The sequence below is a fragment of the Aethalodelphis obliquidens genome, unplaced genomic scaffold (assembly GCF_003676395.1).
Source record: "Aethalodelphis obliquidens isolate GAN/ISIS:26980383/991018 unplaced genomic scaffold, ASM367639v1 scaffold17, whole genome shotgun sequence".
Classification (NCBI taxonomy): domain Eukaryota; kingdom Metazoa; phylum Chordata; class Mammalia; order Artiodactyla; family Delphinidae; genus Aethalodelphis; species Aethalodelphis obliquidens.
In genome coordinates this window covers 18813959-18826926 of record NW_020837961.1, presented here as the reverse complement: position 1 = coordinate 18826926, position 12968 = coordinate 18813959, and the positions used below count along the sequence as shown (strand labels likewise).

The 12968-nt window shown below is 36.7% G+C and overlaps 1 protein-coding gene across 6 annotated transcripts in view; it reads right to left on the bottom strand.

Moving 5' to 3' along the window:
- The window catches only part of BANK1 (B cell scaffold protein with ankyrin repeats 1), a 430151-nt gene that overhangs the window by 62190 nt on the left and 354993 nt on the right, over positions 1 to 12968 (bottom strand). The window lies entirely within an intron of this gene.

Sequence of the window (12968 nt, the reverse complement as noted above, 5' to 3'; positions counted from 1 at the left end):
GCAGATTTCACTCACTTGTGAAAATAATTCCTAATCTTCAAATTCATAGTCTAAAGGAAATCAGGGCTAGTCTAATGGAAATCAGGGTGTGTCTAATATCCATTTTCACTAGAAGTAACTCTATGAGTGTGTAACCTTACATGAAGTTTAGATAAATTTGTCTAATGCAGTTTATCTTCAGCTTTACATATCTTTTAAGAAAGATTGTTCTGGTTCTAAATGTAGACAGTTTTCATTTCCAAATAGCAGGCCATGACACTTGCCTGAAGAATGGCTTCACAGTAGAATATATAAAGTTTAAAATAGCTCCTTAAATTAAAAATAAATTTCCCTATACATATGGTGAATTCATCTTTGACAAAGCAACAAAGGCAATACAATGGAGCAAACAGAGTCTCTTCAACCAACGGTACTGGAACAAATGGGCATCCACATGCAGAGCATGAGTCTAGACACAGACTTTATACCCTTCACAAAAGTTAACCCCAAATGGATCATAGACCTGAAAGTAAAATGCAAAATTATAAAACTCATAGAAGATAACAGGAAAAACTTAGATGATTTTGGGCATGGTGATACCTTTTTGATATAACACCAAAGGCATGATCCATGAAAAAAACAGTTGATAACCTGAACTTCATTAAAAACTTCTGCTTTGCAAAAGACAAAATCAAGAGAAACAGAAGACAAGCCACAGACTGGGAGAAAATATTTGCAAAAGATACATCTGATAAAGGTCTGTTATCCAAAATATACAAATAACGCTTCAAATTCAATAAGAAAATAAACCAATTAAAAAATGGGCCAAAGATTTTAGCAGACACCTCACCAAAGAAGATACGCAGGTGGAAAACAGGCACATGAGAAAATGATTCACATCTTTTCCATATGTTATCCAGGAAATGCAAATTAAAACAACAACGAGATAATACTACACACCTATTAGAATGGCCAAAATCTGGAACACTAGCAACACCGAATGCTGACAATTATGTGGAGAAACAAGAACTCTATCTTTGCTGATGGGAATGCAAAATGGTACAGCCACTTTGGAAGACAGTTTGGCAGCTCCTTACAAAGCTAAACATACTCTTACCATACAATCCAGCAATGTCACTCATTGGTATTTGCCCAAGGAAGTTGAAAACTTATGTCCACACAAAAACCTGCACATGATGTTTATTCATTATTGCCAAAACTTGGAAGCAACCAAGATGTCCTTCAGTAGGTGCATGAGTAAATAAAATGTGGTACATCCAGAAAATAGAATATTATTCAGTGCTAAAAAGACATAAGCTATTAAGCCATGAAAAGACATGGAGGAACCTTATATGCATATTACTGAAAGAAGTCAATCTGAAAGGGTTACATTCTGTATGATTCCAACTATATGACATTCTGGAAAAAGCAAAACTATGGAGACAATAAAAAGATCAGTGGTTGCCAAGGGTGGGGTGGGGAGAGAGATGAATAATCAGAACACAGAGATTTTTAGGGCAATGGAAATACTTGGTATTATATTCTCATCTTGGATATAGTTATTATACTTTTGTCCAAACCCATGGAATGTACAACCCCAAGACTGTAGGAAACCTAAGGTACACTATGGATTCTGGTTGATTATGATGTATCAAATTAGGTTCACTCTTGGTAAAAACAAAGCTACCATTCTGGTGAGTGATGTTGATAATGGGGGAGAGTATGTACGTGTAGAAGCAGGGATATATGGAATATTTCTGTACCTTGCTCTCAGTTTTGTTGTAAACCTAAAACTGCTCTAAAAAATAAGTCCATTAAAAATTAAAAAGAAGTTCATATGCAAATAGATAGTGGATTTAATGTTACTCATTTTGTTTGCAAGTGCCAATGAAACTATTTAGGATAAAAATCTATAGAAACCAGCAATGAGTTAGCACATACAAACATAATTATTGAATCACTAGGTCAACTAGCTTTCTAGCGTTACATATTAGCATTCTGTTTAGATATTTGAACCACTTTACATTGTTATGGATCATGTAGTTAAAACGGTAAGATAAGGATTGAGTTACTTTATCTGAGATTTGCATTTATTAACAGTTGAGCTAGGTGCATAAATAAAAAATTAACAGCTGAGCTAAGTGAATGAATAAAAAATTACATATTATACCCTGTGTTTGAGGACATTTTGAAGTTTTAAAAAGATATGTTCGTTACTAAAACATTGAATTGCTTAGAAATTCATCATACTAAAGCAATCTCATCTCAGTTTAAGCAAAATTCAATCTCTAGAGAACTGCAACAATGGCAATGGGGCTTTATTTTTTCATTTACTTATTTAAAAACATTAATTCAGAGCTTACTAAACATCAGAAACTAGATTAGGCAATGGGAATATAATGAAGGATAAGTTAAGTTTCTCTTAAAAAACACAGACATCCACATACATATTTATAATACATATGATAGGTACAATAGTATTGATATTATTATTAAAAATAATAACTTACATAACATTTACAATGTACTAGATACTGGTCTAAGTTCTGTACTTAAGTTAATTTATTTTACCCTCAAAACGATTTTATGAGAGGTTTACTATTGTAATCCTCATTTAATGAGCCAAAAAAAAGTTAGTGGGGTTAAATAAGTTGTCCAAGGTTATACAGCTAATGTCTCTTATTAGAGGGCCCAAACAATAGGGAAATAAGTAAACAAGTGTATACAAGAAAGAATGTGTCAAGTTACCTAAGAAGGCAATGAATCAAGAGCCATAGAGATTCAAAGGGGAGACAGCTGACAAAGTTTTGCAAGAAACGCACAAATATATGTGCCCCATCTTCTTTATCCATTCATCTGTCAATGGACACTTAGGTTGCGTCCATGTTCTGGCTATTGTAAATAGAGTTGCAATGAACATTGTGGTACATGACTCGCTTTGAATTCTGGTGTTCTCAGGTTACATAACGAGTAGTGGGATTGCTCGGTCATATGGTAGTTCTATTTTTAGGTCTTTAAGGAACCTCCATACTGTTCTCCATAGTGGCTGTATCAACTTACATTCCCACCAACAGTGCAAGAGGGTTCCCTTTTCTCCACACCCTCTCCAGCATTTATTGTTTGTAGATTTTTTGATGGTAGCCATTCTGACTGGTGTGAGGTGATACTTCACTGTAGTTTTGATTTGCATTTCTCTAATGATTAGTGATGTTGAGCATCCTTTCATGTGTTTGTTGGCAATCTGTACACATTCTTTGGGAAAATGTCTATTTAGGTCACCTGCCCATTTTTGGAATGGGTTGTTTTTTTGATATTGAGCTGCATGAGATGCTTGCAAAATTTAGAAATTAATCCTTTGTCAGTTGCTTCGTTTGCAAATATTTTCTCCCATTCTAAGGGTTGTCTTTTCATCTTGTTTCCTTTGCTGTGCAAAAGCTTTTAAGTTTCATTAGGTCCCATTTGTGTTTGTTTGTTTTGTTTTTATTTTCATTTCTCTAGGAGGTAGGTCAAAAAGGATCTTGCTGTGATTTATGTCATACAGTGTTCTGCCTATGTTTTCCTCTAAGAGTTTTATAATGTCTGGCCTTACATTTAGGTTTTTAATCCATTTTGACTTTATTTTTGTGTATGGTGTTAGGGAGTGTCCTAATTTCATTCTTTTACATGTAACTGTCCAGTTTTCCCAGCACCACTTAATGAAGAGGCTGTCTTTTCTCCATTGTATAGTCTTGCCTCCTTTATCAAAAATTAGGTGACCATATATGCATGGGTTTATCTTTGGGCTTTCTATCCTGTTCCGTTGATCTATCTTTCTCTTTTTCTGCCAGTACCATACTGTCTTGATTACTGTAGCTTTGTAGTATAGTCTGAAGTCAGGGAGCCTGATTTCTCCAGCTCCATTTTTCTTTCCCAAGATTGGTTTGGCTATTTGGGGCCTTTTGTGTTTCTATAAAAATTTTGAAAATTTTTGTTCTAGTTCTGTGAAAAATGCCATTCTTAGTTTCATAGGGATTGCACTGAATCTGTAGATTATTTTGGGTAGTATAGTCATTATCACAATGTTGATCCTTCCAGTCCAAGAACATGGTATATCTCTCCATCTGTTTGTATCATCTTTAATTTCTTTCATCAGTATCTTCTAGTTTTCTGCATACAAGTCTTTTGTCTCCTTGGGTAGGTTTATTCCTAGGTATTTTATTCTTTTTGTTTCAATGGTAAATGGGAGTGTTCTCTTAATTTCTCTTTCAGATTTTTCATCACGAGTGTATAGGAATGCAAGAGATTTCTGTGCATTAATTTTGTATCCTGCTACTTTACCAAATTCACTGATTAGCTCTAGTAGTTTTCTGGTGGCATCTTTAGGATTCTCTTTGTATAGTATCATGTCATCTCCAACAGTGACAGTTTTACTTCTTCTTTTCCGATTTGGATTCCATTTATTTCTTGTTCTTCTCTGACTGCTGTGGCTAAATCTTCCAAAACTATGTTGAATAATAGTGGTGAGAGTAGGCAACCTTGTCTTGTTCCTGATCTTAGTGGAAATGGTTTCAATTTTTCACCACTGAGAAAGATGTTGGCTGTGGGTTTGTCATATATGGGCTTTATTAAGTTGCAGTAAGTTCCCTCTAGGCCTACTTTCTGGAGGGTTTTTATCATAAATTGGTGTTGAATTTTGTTGAAAGCTTTTTCTGCATCTAATGAGATGATCATATGGTTTTTATTCTTCATTCTGTTAATATGGTGTATCACATTGATTGATTTGCGTATATTGAAGAATCCTTGCATTCCTGGGATAAACCCTACTTCGTCGTGGTGTATGATCCTTTTAATGTGCTGCTGGATTCTGTTTGCTAGTATGTTGTTGAGGATTTTTGCATCTATGTTCATCAGTGATATTGGCCTGTAGTTTTCTTTTTGTGACATCTTTGTCTGGTTTTGGTATCAGGGTGATGGTGGCCTTGTAGAATGAGTTTGGGAGTGTTCCTCCCTCTGCTATATTTTGGAAGAGTTTGAGAAGGATGTGTGTTAGCTCTTTTCTAAATATTTGATAGAATACACCTGTGAAGCCATCTGGTCCTGGGCTTTTGTTTGTTGGAAGATTTTAAATCACAGTTTCAATTTCAGTGCTTGTGCTTGGTCAGTTTATATTGTCTATTTTCTTCTGGTTCAGTCTTAGAAGGTTGTGCTTTTCTAAGAATTTGTCCATTTCTTCCAGGTTGTCCATTTTATTGGCATAGAGTTGCTTATAGTAATCTCTCATGATCCTTTTTATTTCTACAGTGTCAGTTTTTACTTCTCCTTTTTCATTTCTAATTCTTTGATTTGAAACTTCTCCCTTTTTTTCCTGATGAGTCTGGCTAGTGGTTTATCAATTTTGTTTATCTTCTCAAAGAACCAGCTTTTGGTTTTATTGATCTTTGCTATTGTTTCCTTAATGTCTTTTTCATTTATTTCTGATCTGATCTTTATAATTTCTTTCCTTCTGTTAACTTTGGGGGTTTTTTGTTCTGCTTTCTCTAATTGCTTTAGGTGTAAGGTTAGGTTGTTTATTTGAGATGTTTCTTGTTTCTTGAGGTGGGATTGTATTGCTATAAACTTCCCTCTTAGAACTGCTTTTGCTGCATCCCATAGGTTTGGGGTCATCGTGTTTTCATTGTCATTTGTTTCTAGGTATTTTTTGATTTCCTCTTTGATTTCTTCAGTGATTTCTTGGTCATTTAGTAGTGTATTGTTTAGCCTCCATGTGTTTGCATTTTTTACAGATCTTTTCCTGTAATTGATATCTAGTCTCACAGCATTGTGGCTGGAAAAGATACTTGATATGATTTCAATTTTCTTAAATTTACCAGGGCTTGATTTGTGACCCAAGATATGATCTATCCTGGAGAATGTTCCATAAACACTTGAGAAGAAAATGTATACTGTTTTTTTTTGATGGAATGTCCTATAAATATCAATTAAGTCCATCTTGTTTAATGTATCATTTAAAGCTTGTGTTTCCTTATTTATTTTCATTTTGGATGATCTTTCCATTGGTGAAAGTGGGATGTTAAAGTCCCCTACTATGATTGTGTTATTGTCAATTTCCCCTTTTATGGCTGTTAGCATTTGCCTTATGTGTTGAGGTACTCCTGTGTTGGGTGCATAAATATTTACAATTGTTATATCTTCTTGGATTGATCCCTTGATCATTATGTAGTGTCCTTCCTTGTCTCTTGTAATAGTCTTTATTTTAAAGTCTGTTTTGTCTGATATGAGAATTGCTACTCCAGCTATCTTTTGATTTCCATTTGCATGGAATATCTTTTTCCATTCCCTCACTTTCAGTCTGTATGTGTCCCTAGGTATGAAGTGGGTCTCTTGTACACAGAATACATATGGGTCTTGTTATTGTATCCATTCAGCCAGGATATGTCTTCTGATTGGAGCATTTAATCCATTTACATTTAAGGTACTTATCGCTATGAATGTTCCTATTGCCATTTTCTTAATTGTTTTGCGTTTGTTTTTGTTGGTCTTTTCCTTATCTATTGTTTCCTGCATAGAGAAGTTCCTATAGCATTTGTTGTAAAGCTGATTTGGTGGTGCTGAATTCTCTTAGCTTTTGCTTGCCTGGAAAGGTTTTAATTTCTCCATCAAATCTGAATGAGATCCTTGCTGGGTAGAGTAATCTTGGTTGTAGGTTTCTCCCTTTCATCACTTTAAATATGTCCAGCCACTCCCTTCTGGCTTGCAGAGTTTCTGCTGAAAGATCAGCTATTAACCTTATAAGGAATCCTTTGTATGTTATTTGTTGCTTTTCCCTAGCTGCTTCTAATATTTTTTCTTTGTATTTAATTTTTGATAGTTTGATTAATATGCTTCTTGGCATGTTTCTCCTTGGATTTATGCTGTATGGGACTCTCTGTGCTTTCTGGACTTGATTGACTATTTCCTTTTCCGTATTAGGGAAGTTTTCAAGTATAATCTCCTCAAATATTTTCTCAGTCCCTTTCTTTTTCTCTTCTTCTCTTGAGACCCCTATAATTCGAATGTTGGTGCATTTAATGTTGTCCCAGAGGTCTCTGAGACTGTCCTCAATTCTTTTCTTTCTTTTCTCTTTATTCTGCTCTGTGGTAGTTATTTCTACTATTTTGTCTTCCAGGTCACCTATCTGTGCTTCTGCCTCAGTTATTCTGCTATTGATTCCTTCTAGAGAATTTTAAAATTCATTTATTGTGTTGTTCATCATTGTTGTTTTGCTCTTTAGTTCTTCTAGGTCCTTCTTAAACGTTTCTTTTATTTTCTCCTTTCTATTTCCAAGATTTTGGATCATGTTTACTATCATTACTCTGAATTCTTTTTCAGGTAGACTGCCATTTCCTTTTCATTTGTTTGGTGTGGTGGGTTTTTACCTTGCTCCTTCATCTGCTGTGTGTTTTTCTGTCTTCTCATTTTGCTTATCTTACTGTGTTTGGGGTCTCCTTTTCACAGGCTGCAGGTTCATAGTTCCCGCTGTTTTTGGTGTCTGTCCCCAGTGGCTAAAGTTGTTTCAGATGGTTGTGCAGGCTTCCTGGTGGAGGGGACTAGTGCCTGTGTTCTGGTGGATGAGGCTGGATCTTGTCTTTCTGGTGGGCAGGACTGCGTCCAGTGGTGTGTTTTTGGGTGTCTGTGGCCTTATTATGATTCTAGGCAGCCTCTCTGCTAATGGGTGGGGTTGTGTTCCTGTCTTGCTAGTTGTTTGGCATAGGGTGTCCAGCACCGTAGCTTGATGGTTGTTGAGTGGAGCTGGGTCTTAGCATTGAGATGGAGATCTCTGGGAGAGCTTTTGCTCTTTGATATTACATGGAGCTGGAAGGTCTCTGGTGGACCAATGTCCTGAACTTGGCTCTCCCACCTCAGAGGCTCAGGCCTGACACCCGGCCGGAGCACCAAGACCCTTTTAGGAAGTGTGAGGTCTTCTGCCAGCATTCAGTAAGTGTTCTGTAAGAGTTGTCCCACATGTAGATATATTTCTGATGTATTTGTGAGGAGGAAGGTGATCTCCACGTCTTATTCCTCTGCCATCTTGAAGGTTCCACCCTGCGCTTGTCATTTGATAACTTAATGGGCCGTGCCTCCTTGGTAGCACAGAACTAAATGTGTGTGGCTCTTATTCCTTCTAAATCAAGGAATATATACAGTTACCTGTTACTATACTCATATCACAAATGGGACAACAGAAGCAGGGAAGTTTTTAAATGATTGTCTAAGGTCACTAGATGAAGCCAGTGTCTTCTAATCAGGGTTTTATCCACAATTCCTTTCTGAGATATACATGGTATGTGGCTGGAAGCACTTCCCTCTGTCTTGCTGTCAAATAATGAGAGATGCAGATTCCATGATTTAGGAAGGTCTTGATTACAGTTCTCTACATTTATAAAGTAATTAATGATTTTCAAAGCAGTTTCACACGTATCACCATCCTCATACCAACCCTGCAATTCAGTCAGGAGGAGACTTAAATGAAGATAGATGAAGAGATGGTAGCTTGTCCCTGGCTCACAGTATATAAAGCAAAGATTCAAATCCAGGATAACCCAGGATTTTTGGGTTTGTATCTAGTGGATCCAAGTCTAGTGTTCTTTATACTACAAACATGGTGCTTTTTATTAAAACTATTTGTACCAGGTACATATGACATTAAAAGAGACCTAGTGAAAATAATATATATTCAGAAATGAAACTTTTTACTCAATGAAGAAATCATGTCTGACTACAGATCAAAGTTCTATAAATGATAATAAACTTTTAAAAATTTATGTTGGTGGTAAAAATGAAGTTGAAATTCATATCCTCTATCTATGACTAATAGTCTATTTTCTAGAGAATCTGAGTAAGAGAGAAAATTATGGCATTAATCCAGAAAAATCTAGTAGTCAATTAAAATTCTGCTATACAGTTTAGGATGAAGGATGACCTCTATGACTTCAAAGTCATTAAAAGATAGCTCTGAATATTCCTGATGATAGAAAAGTCTGTATTTTACTGTCTATTTATTTACTAGCAATTGAATTTTCCAGAAAGTGTAACCCTTTCCTGGGGAGAAACATTTTTGTCAGGTAGACCTTATCTATCTTCTGATAGATGTAATAAAAAGAGAAATATAAGTGAAATTCTGCACATTATATTTACATTTGTTTTATGATGGGACATTTTGTGACAGGAAGATTAATTAATTTAAAATTGTGGTTTCAGATTACCTTGCTTCACTGACTCCCATTACCACAGCATATTTTATATCCATGCTTTCTTTTTTTTTTGCGGTACGCGGGCCTCTCACTGTTGTGGCCTCTCCTGTTGCGGAGCACAGGCTCTGGACGCACAGGCTCAGTGGCCATGGCTCACGGGCCTAGCCGCTCCGTGGCATGTGGGATCTTCCCGCACCGGGACCCGAACCCGTGTCCCCTGCATCGGCAGGCAGACTCTCAACCACTGCACCACCAGGGAAGCCCCATGGTTTCTTTTTTACTTCCTGAATCTTCAGCCAACGTTTCAAAGATAAGTCAAAGCACTTAGCCATTTAGCACCATTTGTCTCCAGAACACAGTACCCACTTTTTTTGACTGCCTCTGTAATTATTATCAACCCTTCCAGTGCAAAGCCTATAGACAGGTCATTTGCTGAAACAGAGATGTTGAAACAGTGATGTTGGATTTGTGCTTGTTTCTTCCAATTATTTTTCTTTGGTCAAATAAGCTATCCAGATACGCATTTCTACTTCATCAAATACTTAACACATGATAATCCATATGTCAGGTATTATAATTTAGGCATTGTATTTCTTCATCCTTAAAATAACTTATTTTCAGATTTGCCCATTAGCTCAATGTTTTCTTTCTTTTCCTTTCACTTTTAAAAAGAAATAAATACAAATCACAGAAAGATAGGCTTTTATATGAGTTAACAAGTCTCTACTGCTAGCTGTAGTTTGATGTGACACTTTCTTTAGCCAAATGTCATACAGCATGACTCAGGTGACCCCTATGTTATCCTCTTGTGAATCAGAGCTGCACTAACTAAAAATGTGTGGGCCAGGTGTACTAGATAAAAATACAGTTAAGAAGGCAATTTAAATAGATCATATATTATGGAAAGATTACCTGTCAGGAAGATCAGAAAAAAATTGAAGTTAAAATTAATACATCCTACTCAGAACTACCTTGTCATACGTGGCTGGGTAAAGAATGCCATTTCACATCTAATGTTCATGTCTTATATGATAAAACCCATATAAGAAAGCACTGGAGATTTTCAACCACTTAAGTGTTCTGTTCATACCTTAACCCACCCTGGAAAGAATAATGTAGATTGTTGCATTTTAGGAGGTTGAGACCAAAGATAACCTTAAGATGAGGAACGGTATCAAATAGTGTAGTGATCTTGGCTTCGGATGCACATCAAATTCCCATGCCGAGCTTTCATAAACTACCTATTTCCTTGCCCCACCCAACATCAACTAATTAGAATATTTACAGGTGGGACTCAGCCAATAGTATTTCTGAAAGGCTCTGCTGAGGATTCTATTCTGCCTCCAGGAGGGAGACCCATGAGGATAGAGATTACAAGCGCAGATATGGAGTGAGATGACCTAAATTCAAAGTGGCTCCTGACTATCGACTATGAACAAGTTATTTAACCTTTCTCAGAACTAGTTTTCATCTATAAATCATGTACCTACTACTTAGGGTTGTTTCAAGGGTTACCGGAGCTAATTCTTGTCATAGATTAAATATTGTTACTATTATGCAATGGGGGAAAAGCCACCTCATGTGCAGGTGAAGCATGATAGCAGGTGCCAAGTCTGAAATTGCAATTTATTTCCTGTACCCCAATCCCTGATGGCATTCCAAATTTTCACTATCATATCACCTCCTGAATTAGAACTCTATATTTTTCTTTAGAGGCAGTGGCGTGCCTTCTTGAAGCAATAGAGCAACGTGGTTAAGAGCATGAACTCAGGAGCCAACAGCTAAATTCAAAGACTGACTGCATCTTCTCATAGCCCTGTGACATTGGTCAAACACTTAACTTCTCTGTCCCTCAATTTTCTCATCTGTAAAACGGGCTGCTAATAGTACCTGCCTCAGAGAAATGTTGTGATGAGTAAATGCATTAATATACACAATACAGATAGCATTTAGTATGTTCCCAGCACATTGTAAAATACTCAATAAATGTTATCTATCACGGTGATGATACTGTTGTTGATGTTAGTAGTGAACTCCTTTACTGATGTTTCAACCAAAGGTGTCTATTTCCCAAAATCTGACACTGTGCCAACTAGATCTTTCCATTGTTCTTAGCTGTTCTCCCGTACCATGGCCACTAGAACCAAGTTAGAAAATAAAGTTTTCAAGGATAAGGTTCACGTCTCTCTTCTTTATCTACCAGTTCACAGAATTTTTGGAAGTGATAATTCAAATCCATAACCACTTCTTGAAAATGGTCTGAAAGATTATGTTCTAATACTGGTTAACAAGTAGTATCTTCTTTCCATATGCATTTATTTTACAAATGTGTCCTGGTCATCTATCATATGGTTATATGTGATCATATTGATATTGATATTAATGGAAAAAAACTAAGAGAATCCATAAATTATTGCTATGTTGCAGTTCTCAATGAAAGTTTCTTTTGGGGGATTTAATAAAAAATATTCTTCATGGCATCTTTAGAGATCTTGAGTAAAGAGACATTTGATATTCTCAGATAGTGTTAAATATCATATTTTAGCATTTTATGTTATTCTTTTTGTACTTTTAATCAAAATTTAAGATTTTAAAAAATGCTGTACCAGAGAAACATTATGTAATTCATGAATTTCATCTTTTTCCTCCCACTGTAACTATTAGGTAGAGGATGCACCTCATAGTGTCAGGGATCCAACTGGAGATGGCAAATAGCAGGCGATATAAGTGTTTACAACCAAAGCTATGAGGTACTTGTCATAAGGGATTCATCATAACATATCTCATATCTGACAAAGGCACATAATAATCTTTTATTGCTTTCCATGCTTTGAGGGCTTTAATTTTTCAAAAGCCAACAAGCTCTTTTCACATTACTTTTACTTGAGCCTTAATGTGCCAGAAGATATACTTTCTGAAATAAATACTATTATGAGCTACTGAAAACCCCTCAAGGCAAAACAGGACACTTATTAACTATGACTTTATGAGGCATCACACCTTGCATCTTGTGGAAGGCAAATAAAACCCTTATATCTGTCACTACCTTTTTCTTAATAGTTCACAGCTGCCATCGAAAAAAGCTTCTAGCAGTGGCTGGTCTATGAAAGAGAAATAAAATGCAGAGCAAAAGTGGTTACAGAGTTATATTTTCCATGAGGTTGCAAATGCAGGTGTCAAGAGCTTCAGTAACATTCTTTCTCTGTCATTTGCCAAGTCTGTTTTCTATGGAAGAGACTACCACCAACCTTTCTTTTAACAGATGTGTCCCAGTGGCCAGCCTGAGAGCCAGCATCTATGCTGGTGAATTTTTGGCCCTGTTTTAGCTCCCGTTGCGGAGCACACGCTCCGGACGCTCAGTGGCCATGGCTCACAGGCCCAGCCACTCCGCGGCATGTGGGATCTTCCCGGACCGGGGCACAAACCCGTGTCCCCCGCATCGGCAGGCGGACTCTCAACCACTGTGCCACCAGGGAAGCCCTACAAAATTTATCAACTTTTTACCACCTCCATGATTACATCCAGAGGCAACCGCATCACTTCCCTGAATTATTGCAACACATGCATGTTTCCCCTTCTCCATTTCTCTTTTGCACCCCTCTGCTTCCCTAACCCACACGTAATCCCTACTGCAGAAAGAGCAATTTTTGTCAAATGAATATCTAACTATGTCACATCCCTACCCTCTTACTTCAAGACCCTTCAATGATTCTTCAATAGCCTCAGGATAAAGAAGAGAATTTTACATCACTTATAAGGATGGCTTTGTTAGGTCTTGGT